The sequence below is a fragment of the Tachypleus tridentatus genome, chromosome 1 (assembly GCF_004210375.1).
Source record: "Tachypleus tridentatus isolate NWPU-2018 chromosome 1, ASM421037v1, whole genome shotgun sequence".
Lineage (NCBI taxonomy): Eukaryota > Metazoa > Arthropoda > Merostomata > Xiphosura > Limulidae > Tachypleus > Tachypleus tridentatus.
Genome location: NC_134825.1, coordinates 154,808,887 through 154,821,871, shown reverse-complemented (window position 1 = coordinate 154,821,871; position 12,985 = coordinate 154,808,887). Strand labels below are relative to the sequence as shown.

The 12,985-nt window shown below is 35.0% G+C and overlaps 1 protein-coding gene across 2 annotated transcripts in view; it reads right to left on the bottom strand.

Moving 5' to 3' along the window:
* The window catches only part of LOC143228074 (uncharacterized), a 190,973-nt gene that overhangs the window by 141,543 nt on the left and 36,445 nt on the right, over positions 1–12,985 (bottom strand). The gene's annotated exons all lie outside the window — the stretch shown is intronic.

The following is a 12,985-nucleotide window of genomic DNA, read 5'->3' as shown; positions in this document are numbered from 1 at the left end:
CTAATCAAATGTTTATTTCTATTTTTACCAGTGTTTTTACGGTGTAATTAGTATTTACATTAAAAAGTAAATAAATACCTGTTTTGTTAATATATGTGTATTATTTAAAAAAAAGGCTTATTACCTGTAACATTATAACTTATTTTTGAAAATTGTTTGCTAAGATGATATAGAACAAGTTTTTAATAATCAGTTTCCATATGTATAGATAGCTCGTTAAGACTAGCTATTTATATAGAGTTTGGTGACAGCACTCTTTATCCAACCAAGATACCCTATGTATATATATATATATATATATATATAGCATTACGTGTTCCACTTATTTCAGATTGTTCACGCCATGTTAAACAAATGTTTATCCGTGCATAGTTGTCCCCAGTTTTGAACTCATAGACCTGAAAGAAGGAAGCTAGTCAACAGCATCTAGTGCCAATTCATTGGCTTCTTCTCTTAGTTGACCAAATAGGAGTATTGGACGGTCACTTATATAGTATCAATGGTTCCAAAGTACGGTAAAACGTAACTTCCAAATATTAGTCCTAAAATTTATTCATTTTGATAAAAGTACTGAAAAAGAAAAATACATCTTTATATGAAGGAATATAAAGGTTTTGTTTTTTTACCTGTTTATCAAATGTTGTAAGTCCCTACAGTATGCACTACACACTTCAAAAGACAACCTAAAATGTCTATAGTCTGAACACGTTAATCACTGTGCCACGCCTATCTCAAAACGACCATTTTTCAGCGACACCTAGTAGTTGTATGGGGCTACAACTATTCATTCTTTAAGGCACCTATACTACCACAATAACACATTCTTGAACGACACGTTGTGGCCATATATAATTAGAGTTAAGCATCTCCGAGTTTTGTTTTTATTGATAAAAGGCGTAAGAGAAACTATTTTAAAGTTGGCCTGAATCATGTTTGTGACGAAAATCTGGATTACTCTTACGTTTTTTGAGTATAAGTCAAGAGACTGTCACAGCTGTGTGCTGACAACCAAGGTACTTTGTGATTTATGAACAGCGCGTTTTATGTTGTTATTTTACTTCTGAATAGAACCATAACGCCCCACGTGGCTGAACAAAACTTTACAGTCAGTAGAGTGATTACTTTTCAGTGCTACAAAATTCTATACGTTGAAAAATATTTTGCTTTTGCTTGCGGAATGACAAGTTCTGATATCAGTGTAACTTCACACTTATTTCTGTTTTCCTTCAATTTTGCAATAATCTTTGCAAAAAAAAAAACACTTTTCTGCTATTACTGCTAAGCTTAAATAAAGTTTTCTCTGTAACACTATCATATATGTAGTATTAGCTTCAGGCAACATTTTTTCCCCATATAAACTAGCAGCAAAGTTGTCCGAGGACCCATAAAGCACGTTGTTGGGATCAGCTTAACTTTCACCTGTTGAACTTATAATAGGCAAAGAAATTAAAATCACTTCAGAATTTTCAAGAACAAGTAAAAAGATGAGTTATTCTAATTTAAAGTTCGATATTAAACTTAAAGACAGTTTGGTTTGTTTTTTTTAATTTCGCGCAAAGCTACACGAGGGTTATCTGTGCTAGCCGTCCCTAATTTATCAGTGTAAGACCAGAGGGAAGGCAGCTAGTCATTATCACCTACCACCAACTCTTGAGCTACTCTTTTATCAACGAATAGTGGGATTGACCATCACATTACAACACTCCCACGGCTGAAACGGCGTGCAGCATGTTTGACGCGACGGGGATGCGAACTCCCGACCCTCACATTACGAGTCGCACGTTTTAACACGCTTGGCCATGCCGGGCCCGCGGACCGGACAGTCCTTGAAGAAATAATCATAACGCTACTCACAATCAACATAATGCCAACACACAACGAAAGCTCGCAAAATTTGGGGGGAGGTGGGGGATTACACACAAATATGTTCGCCTTTACGAATAGAACTCTCACACACGGAATCAAAACATCACTAAAACAGATTAGATTTCATAATTATCATAGACTATGTTTCGTATTTCATCCTTATTTTCGAGCAATATCCACTAATAATTTTTTATTATATAAGTGAACAATTTTACCATCAACGATGAAGTGAAGGCTCTCAATTACTTAGTTTTTTTTTTTTTAGCGCTTAGCAAAATTAACTACTCGTGTTATGCTATCTGCATGGATCGAACCCTGAATTTTGCCATTTGCCCTCGAGCAACCGAGGTGTGTTAAGTAATTTAATCAAATATTATATTTTTATTTAATGTTAATGTAATATAAATTGGAATATAATTACCGAAATCATCAAGACAAGAACTAACGTTCCATCCTAAATTAACAGACTTATTACGTATATAACATCTTTCTCCGATCTTTGATAGCTAAGTCTTGGATATTACCTTGGTTTCTACAATTAGATTCCATTAGATTATTACAGAACTCTCTGTTAATCTCTGTCAAAGTTTCCTATTTCATTCGTATAGAAACTGAGTGGTAAATACATAATTCACGATTTTACTAGATATAATTAACATTTACTTTGGTAACATTAATCAAGAGTTATACGACGTACTTTAGGATCTTCTAAACCTAAACAGTTTGTCTCTGACAAATATTTCGAGCTGTTTGTAGTCAACCGGCAAAATTACTAGATAATCTCATGTGACACGCTCACTTTCTACTACAGGATGTCCCAAAATTCTGGGCCTATAGGGAAATGAGACTCAAGAGAAAATAAATGGCATGAAATGTCATATTTCTATAAAGGGACAGAATTTTGGGCACATCCTATTTATACAAACTTCATTGAAACCTAATAAATTTCCGCAGATGACCAACCGAAAATAAAATGTGGTTCGTTATTTATTATACAGACGTATCATAACACATTTAAGGAGTGACTTCAGATTTTTTTAAAAATTATCATTTGATGAAAACTTGAAATCTTTAACAATCAAGTTCGTGAAAAATGCTGTTCAGAAGAAGATGATTGACTTTATAAAAGGACAATATTTCTGTTTAACTTCCTGAATGAAGTTGGTGAAGAATAGGAAGTTACTTCAAAGTAAACCTAACCATCCCGGAAGTAAAAGAAAAGCATTTTTTCATAAAGAGATGGAAATATACTAACCGTCTAAAGAAAGATTTTGGAAAATCTGGCTAAAGTACAACCCGAAATGGAAATATTCTGGATGCTTCTATGTCACTTTAAAAATACATTACTCGTGGAAATGATGGCAAGAACTTTTTTTTCCCGTTCTCCTTATTTCTCTATTAGCTAAGTAAAGTTTGAACAAAACTACATGGTTATTAACGAAGGGAAGATAAAGTGTTTCGTTAAACCAAATGGGAGAAAAAAACTAATAATTCATCAAGTACGAACACAAAGACCTTTCTGTCCTTTGAAAAGTAAAGCTTCATGGGGGGAGGGGAAGTATTGATACCGTTTTTATACATTTTAGTTTGTTTAATAATATTTATCATCCAGTTAGAGGCTTTAATCCTCTAGAAAGCTTCCTTTTTTCATACTTGGCTGGATGGAGCTTTATGTTCGCCTTATTCACATTTCTGTAGCAATTCTGATGTATCTAGAAACTGATGGCTCACTAACCCTTTTCTGAATTAACAAGCGGAAAGACAACAAGGTTGACTTTAATCAAGGCAAGCTTTAAAATAGCTACATTTCTGTGTTATAGAACTCCTTGTATCGAAAAAATTTATTCTGAGGAACATTAGAATGTTTTCATTATTGTGTGCTTTGCTTCTTACTGCGTGATGGTACTTTTAAATATGAGCACCATTTTGCCTTTCTGACTCGATTCATTGGAAAAAATACAGCAGACATCATGAAAATGAAAGTCGTCAGTGAGGATATTATTATAAGAACAAAAAAAAACGTCTATAATTCACTAACATTAAAAAGATGTTTTTTTTCTACTATTATAATCCTTGTTAAGATATAAATAATTATTTGAGCTTTTATCCAGCCTGGCTCTCGATTCGCAATCTACGGGTCGCGCATTCGAGTTTTCATCTCCGAACATTTTATTTCACCAATGAATAGTTGGATCGACTGTTCGGTGAAGATTTTTCGAATCCGTGACCTGCAGATTATAAATCGAATGCTCAAACCACCAGACCAGGACTCAGCCTTAGTAGAAATAAAAATGTGGAATTACTTCGCTCAGATTCGTTACTCGACACAGCTCGTGAGTGTCGATTTACACAATTTATAAAATTGATATAACATAAAACATAGCAAGCATCTCAAAATAAAATATATTTATCTCGACAAATTTTAGTCTCACGAACTAAATTATCCATTACTTCTTCGTAGTTTTGTCTTGTCAGGGGGATCGATTCCCCTCGCTGGACTAAGCGCTGATAAAACGCTAGGTAATTTTTTAGTTTTCGATTAAAATTTGTTTGTTTGTTTGGTATAAAGTAAAAAACTGCACGATGGGTTATTTGAGCTTTCCCCGCCATTGATATGAGTTTACAGACATATCACTATGATCCTGGGGGTCTTAGATTAAAATAACAATTACAGTGGTTTGTCATTCCCCACTATTTAATCTGATATATTATCTTGTACATTACACCTATTGTTGTATAACATTTATACAAAAGACTTGCCTCCCAGTGGTTTAGCGGCGAGTCTGCGAGTCTACGCTAGAAATTGGGTTTCGATACCTGTAGTGCTCACAGCACAAATAGCCCAATGTGCTATTTTGTGCCTAATAATAACCATACCACAATAAACTTTAATTTATTTTCCATTATTTTATTTAATCTGACTATTCAGAGTTTTTAATAGTTGATAGTTCTGTGTGCTTGTTTTTTCATGAACTAAAGTGCAAAGTCATACAAAAGGCCATCTAAGTTATTGCAATCACTAATTTTTAAATAGCACACTAGAAGTCAACTACAAAACATCACCAACTTACTCTTGTCTGGCCGAATAGTGGGATTTGACTAATCACATTATAGTGCGCTTAGATACCAAAATGCGGAGTTAAATTTTGAAGTAAAGGGCTGCGAAACACGAACCCTGGAATTCACAGTTCGAGACAACTAATCATATGCCTCTCCCGACCCTAAATCAATTGTTTGTTTGTTTTGGAATTTCGCACAAAGCTACTCGAGGGATATCTGTGCTAGCCGTCCCTAATTTAGCAGTGTAAGACTAGAGGGAAGGCAGCTAGTCCTCACCACCCACCACCAACTCTTGGGCTACTCTGTTACCAACGAATAGTGAGATTGACCGTAACATTATAACGCCCCCACGGCTGAAAGGGCGAGCATGTTTGGCGCGATGGGGATGCGAACCCGCGACCCTCAGATTACGAGTCGCACACCTTAACACGCTTGGCCATGCCGGGCCGCCCTAAATCAATAGCCACACAAGTACATTCATAATCCGCATTAACTATAATAAACACTTTATCAAACTAGTCTGTTTGTGGTGTAAGTTTCATCTATTACCAAATACACACGTTAACAGAAAATGAAATTGTCATATGTTATGACTACTCATGTTAATGTAAGTAATATTAATAAAAAAAATTAATATGAATAATCCTTAGTAGCTAATATTAAAGTGTATAATGTATAATTTCTCTGCTTGGTTTTTTTAACAGATACTCATTTAACTTTATTTAACCTGTTGACTGCCAAGAATTTCCGCTACTACAATACAACTCTAATGCCTCTTCATTTTATAACTTTTTTCGTGACGCCATTTTGGATCGAAAGTGAAACAGTTTGTAAATAGGTCAAATGCATGTATGATGCTGACATCTAGCGTTGAAGTTAGGTATTTTGAGAGCAAATTAACTCGTCCGTGGCACTGTGTTGCCGATCGGCTTGGACAAGTTATCTCGTCTACGGCACTGAACAGGTTAAATTTCATACGAGGGTTATCTGCGCTAGCCGTTCCTAATTTAGGAGTGTAAGACTAGAGAAAAGGGAGCAAGTCATCACCACCTACCGCAAAATATTAGGCTACTCTTTTACCAACGAATAGTGGGATTGACCTCACACCACTGAAGGGGCAAGCATGTTTGTTAGGACAGGAGTTCGAACCCGCGACCTTCAGATTGAGAGATAAGCGCCCTAACTGCCTAACCATGCCAGGCTTCCCCCTTTACTTACGAATATTATCAAGTTTTAAAACAGATATTTGTGCGAGATAATACATTTAACGTACAAGTACGTGATTAAGTCACTGTTGGATACAAATGCTGTACAGAAATAAATCTGTTATTCCACATATAGCCGCTTCGAAATTTCATATCAATAATGTTCTACGAATTTCAAAAGAATTCATAAAACTAGCATGTTACAAATGAATGTTGGTGCATCACAGTATTATAACTTAAACTTAAATATCATGTATAAACATTGTAAAGTAACTTTAAGCCTACAACTTTTGAAACCTAATATGAAATGAGAATTTTCATTACATGATTTATAATGTTATAAACCTCACTGAAATTAACTGGAATAATTTAATTTCAATAATTTTCGAGTTCAGGGGTCCTACTTACAACGAGCACCTATGAATATTCGTTAAACGTATCCAGAATTATAGCTCACGATTCTTGAACGTGCAGAAAGTTAAACGAAAATGTTACTCGGAGTGTTATACGTAACAAACACTTACAGAAGCTACCAGATTTCAGATGTCTGACTACCTGACTTAATTCTACACAAACAATCCAAGATGATGCGATAACCTATTATTCCACGCCAGTGAAAGATGGATAGTCCGAAATGTTCTGACACAGATTGAAATCCTACAGGCTACAAGGGACCCCGGCTGTGACTAACGACCTTGTGTCACCCTCCAGCATCATATTTCCATCAAAGTAGTTCTGTTCTGTGCACGATAGCCTTCGCTTTCGTTTGGTCTTGTCCAAAGTTTTGGCTCGATCATTTCAGAAGCACCGACTAACATACGCAAACAAAATTAAATAAATAAATAAAGCGACCTCTGTTTTTACCAACAACAATTATAAGAACTGGTTATAAATTAGTAACGCTGCCAACTACGTTTAAGTTGACCACTAAATGATGTCTACTTAGCATAATAGAAGCGGATGTGACGTCTACAGCTAGGGAACTTCTCTTATAAAACATCTACAAATTTCATATTCTGATCGAAACATAAGGATTACTTGGGGGCCAGTTCTTATCAGGTATATTCAACGAACAAAAGACAAAGACACCGCCACCATCAATTCGGGTTTTATCACATGTAAAAGGATTATCAAAGGAGCCTTCAAATGCCCATTGATCATCAGTCCGTCTTGTTATTAAGACACGTGTCGTGCAAACTAATTAATTGTCGTAACACTATATTAAATACGTGGAATACTAAAACTCACAAACAGATGGGTTGCGAAAACGTGAATGTTTTCAATATACTTAGTGTCTTGTTCATTCAAATGTATGCGATAATTCAATAAATCCGGGAATCTTTTTACGTGTTACAATTTGAAATAGTCTTGAACTGAGATAAGTTGCAATTTAGAGTTGGAAGTTAAATAAATGTCGATATATATCCACTTTATGTTATCTGCCAACAAGATTGATACACACAGTTTGCTTTGTTTTAATACAAATGTATTTTAATGTAAAACAATTATACAATTTACAATAATGGTGATAACAATAATTATCTGTATACAAACTTATAAACAATGTTATGTCTTCTTATTTATTTGTTTGTTTTGAAATTCGCGCAAAGCTACATGAGGGCTATCTGCGCTAGCCGTCTCTAATTTTGCAGTGTAAGACTAGAGGGAAGACAGCTAGTCATCACCACCCACCACCAACTCTTGAGCTACTCTTTTACCAACGAATAATGGGATTGACCGTCACAAATTTAACGTCCCCGCGGCTGAAAGAGCGACCATGTTTGGTGTGACGGGTTTTCAAACCCGCGACCCTCGGATTACGAGTCGAGTGCCTTAACCATCTGGCCATGCCGGACCCATTATGTCTTCTATTTAGTCTGGAACATCTTTGATACCTTATCGAGAGTTCACGATAAGCGAGTTAGTTTCGAATTGATGAAGTTACAATTCACTTGACAGGGAGCGAGCGAGCTCTGTATTGGTCTTTCTTCGCCGATCACACATCGAGTTTTCCACCGCTGAAATTATGTAGTTTTCGTAAAAATATTAATTTCGATGTGAATCTGCTAAAGTTAAATGGTTTCTGATGTTCGAAATTTATAAATTTTCCTGCTCAAATACCTGAAGCTACTGATTAATAAGCATTAATCAAAATTATTGCTTTCGAGGTTTACAATATACCAATTATAGTAAATTAATAATATATACTGTCTCTTTACTCGTCGCTTTGTTACATTCATAGGTGTGAGGAGAGTTCCCAGAAATTTCAGCCTGCATAACAACACTGACGATACATTGGTGTTTGCGTACACACATATACTACTGATTCTTATACTCGAAAATCTACAACTTTAGTGAATAAGCAGGAGTTTCTCAAAAGTGCATTTCTAGATATAAATTTAATTTAGACAAATATTAATATTAAAGTAATCTGTATTCTTCACTTTGAAGAAGTTTTAAGCTTTAATCTTGGTCTACTTATGAGCATATACTGTTACATGAAACTGATATGTTCTGACAAGAAATGTGTGACTGACCTAAGGTCAACGCCATCTCGTGTTTATTACAATAATTGCTTTTTCTCTTCTTTCCGTTAAATTAGTTACGTATAAAAAAATTCGGCAATAAATGTTTGTTTGAGGACTTACACAGTTCTTTGGAGTCTTAATTTAGAACATATATCAGTTCGAGAGTTTTCTGTAAAAGGTTACGGTAAATGTTTACTGACCATGGTCCAGTTCGAGAGTTTTCTGTGAAAGGTTACGGTAAATGTTTATTGACCATGGTCCAGTTCGAGTGTTTTCTACATACGTTTGATGTTTACTGACCATGTTTCGGTTCGACAGTGTTCTATGAACGATTAACATTTACTGACCATGGTTCATTGTTGCAAAATGGGTTTAAGACTTTAAACCTCGCGATGTTGATTAAGCTTTAACTGCCACACGGAATGAATGGTATTAATATTGATGAAACACTATTTTAGAAACTCGTCATAATTTGTTCTTTTTAAATACATATATACATCAAGTATACCTTATTTATTTTTACGTTTTGTTTTTATTTTAAGGTTCTTTATTCTGTGGCTAGCTCCAATAGTACAGAAAACTTTGTCAGTAGGTCTCTGGTCCTAAAAGATTAAAATATCTTTGTATGAGCTTCAGTGAAAAGGTTTTGAATCATTATTGAAAGCGCATAATACTAATATATAATATGGTATTATCCCCTCTCACATCTTCTTTCACTAAACTTTCCAACAACATCACACGTCCCTCTTATCTTTTAGTAATTTATTAATAAAATTCCACGAAGAAACAAGGCCTCACCTAAGATGGGTTCTCAAAAAAAAAAAAAAAAACATCTCTAAATGAACACAATCTTCAAAAAGAAATCATATACGCCAGGTAAAAAACAAATAATTTTAAGAATTCGTGATAATTAAGATTCTGTCCCTTTGATGTAGATGCACATCTCGAACCGAGCACTTTTCAAGCTGTGCAGAAGAGGTTTTGCAGTGAAGTGCACAACTCATTAAAAGTTTCATTACACTTCTAGGGCCAGCAGAAAATACAATCATTAAAATTTCATAATGTCAATAATTTTTCTTTACCTCCCCCCCCCATACTATTTAGTATAAAATTAAATACTCGTGTACAAAAGCCAAAAAAATAAAAAAAGATTGACTAATGAACTAACTTTCCTCATTATTAGATCTCCCTTTAATGATCCTGACATATCCTACGAACGTTATAACTTCTTCACTGTCTGCTAATTAAAAAAAAATTAACTCTTTCACGGCCATGTTGCCGCGAAAACATCTAAAAATATACCATCGATATCGGATAGTAAGAATGTTTTAAAATAAAATACTTCGTGAACTAATAATGACAATTATTAAACCAAAATAAGAAAAACTCAAACTAAAAATCACAGATAATTGGTATCATTAATGATCTGTATATCTCCTGTTTCATGTCATTTCCATCTTCACTATAGTGGGCTCAGCAACTAGCCCGATGTGGCTTTGCTATAAAAAAATCACACATCTTCAGTATAATATCCACATTTATTTATTATTTCGTAAATGTTTATAACTCGCAAATATTCATATATTTTTTATTGTATAAATTCCATTTTTCAAAATTATGTTTTCTTAAAACCTGTTTTGTTAGGTAATAATTTTTTAAAGGTAAACAAATTGTTTTTTAAGCTTGAAATATTTCTCTAAAAATTTGTAGACGGCATTAGAAATGATTTAAATTATACAAGGAATCAGAGAATAAATACTTTGAGAAAAGTGTATTTCTGTACGCTAAGCCAGAACAGAAAATCTAAATTAGTTTGGTTTCTAATATTGAAACGTAACAGCAAGCGAATATTAAAATACTGTGAAAAACCACAGAAAAAAAAAGATGTGTGGATTATACGCGTGCCTTCTCACACCGCCGGAAGTGGCACAGTTTCTCAGTCAGCTTCACGAATCGCGGTACAGCTTAAAACCATGTCACGTGAAACACGTCACCTAAACTTTTTTTTTGGCACTTAGTTGAAACAAAACACGGACTGTTACAAAATTAACATCTCAGCTTATTTATTTTATGGCTATGCTCTTGTATAGACTGACAGCCTCACATGAACTTTCAAAGGCACAGGGCGTGTAAACATGGAACTAATTAGACGACTCTCTAAACTGAAGAGAAGTGTTGAACATATTTTAATGGCGGGTGTTATAGTAAAAGCACATTTTATTTTTAGCTATTTTGATTTTAAAACAATTCCTGATATGTGATTTTAAATAGGTGGATTTAACTTAAAATAAAGCACAAAGTTACTTGGAATTCACATTTTCATATTGAACAGACTGCACTTAGAATAGCGACATTGTTAATTGAGTAGCTGTGAGTATAAAAAAGAAAGGTTTTGTTTGTTTGTTTTGAATTTCGCACAAAGCTGCACGAGGGCTATATGCGCTAGCCCACCTTAATTTAGCAGTGTAAAACCAGAGGGAAGGCACCAACTCAACCGCGGCCCTCTGATTACGAGTCGAGTGCCTTAACACACTTGGCCATGCCGGGCCCAATATCGATTTAATATCGTGAGTTAGTTACTGAAGGTGCAAAGATAATTCACTGATAAGTAAGGTTCGAATCCCGGTCGCACGAAACAAGCTCGCCCTTTCAGCCGTAGTGGCGTTATAATGTAACGGTCAATCCCACTATTCGTTGGTAAAAAGAGTAGCCCAAGAGTTGGTGGTGGGTGGTGATGACTAGCTGCCTTCCCTATAGTCTTACACTGCTAAATTAGGGACGGCTAGCGCAGATAGCTCTCGAGTTGCTTTGCGAGAAATTAAAAAAAAATCGATATTATTACATTCATCTTTCAGTAAACTTTCCTTAAACCTAAAACTTGTAAAGAAACTCAATTACCCTAGTTACAAAGATTTGTTTTACTTTTCAAATTTTACTCAAAGGGCTGTCTGCACATACCCGTCCTTAATTTTGGAATGATAAACTAGAAGCAGAGACAGCTAGTTTAAAAGCACCCAACACTAAGTCCAGAGCTACATATTACCAAATAGGAAAATTTTATCGTCCCTCTTTTAGCGCGTCCTCAACCTCAACTACGAAGCGCATTTTTGCTGAAAGGGACGCAAACCATGAGCCACTGAATTCACAGTTCACGCTAAGCACTAAGCTGTATACGGCTGGTAAAGTGCATAGCATGTTTAGTGGAATCGCAGTACAAACTGTACGCCTACCATTAGGTTACTCCTGACCATAAAGAAGTTCTTAAACTGTTATTGCGAAACAGCTTCCAGAGCAATCGTGTATTCATTGAATTGAAAATGAAATTAACAGCAGTAATGGGAGAGAATGTTTACCCTGCATGTTCTCTACATAATCTTAAAAAACAAAGAGGGTGAGAGAAATAGACATAGTTATCTTTTTTTTTTATCTTATGAGTTATGTTATTTAGTTTGGTTTAAATTTTGCACAAAGCTACACGAGAGCTATATGTGCTAGCAGCCCCTAATTTAGCAGTGTAAGACCAGAAAGAGAAGGCAACTAGTCATCACCACCCACCGCCAACTCTTAAGCTATTCTTTTATTAACGAATAGTGAGATTGTACGCCACATTATAATGCCCTCAGGGCTGAAAGGGCGAGCATGTTTGACGTGAGGGGATTCGAACCCGCGACCCTCAGATTACGAGTCGAGTTCTTTAACCACCTGGTTATTCCGGGCCTCTCTTACTAAAAACACTATTTTTTTTATGAACTATAACATTTAAATAAAGCTCAAGAGATTACAAACTTTATATGGAACTTGTGCATAGTCCTGAATTCATTATATGATTATACACAGCTATAAAAAAAAAAAGTTTGTTTTTTCCCGATATTTATAACCAAGTTTTATCTTAAAATTGTGGGAAAAATGAATTCGGTTACCAAAAGTCATTTCTTACAACGTTCTGCAATCTCTACCGGAGATTAGGGTAACTAAGAATGTTTTAACTATAGTATCTGTTATACTGTCTATTTTGTACTATGAAAACTAAGATTCTTTGGAAGTAAGAATTTTTAATATATGTATATGAATTTCTACTTTTAAGTGAAGAGCTGGAAAGTCTCTGGATATTTGGTTCAATTCGAGTGTTTCAATAAATCTCCATTGTTGTGTGAGAAGATAACACGATCACTGAAGTAATTTAGTTAATTTGTTTCAACGTTTCGGATAAAGCTTTGCCGAGGCTATTTGAGCTAGTCGTCCTTAATTTTGAACTGACAGGCTAAAGAGAAAGCACCTAGTCAACACACACCCCGTCAAATAGTGGAACTGAAATGTCACTCTTAT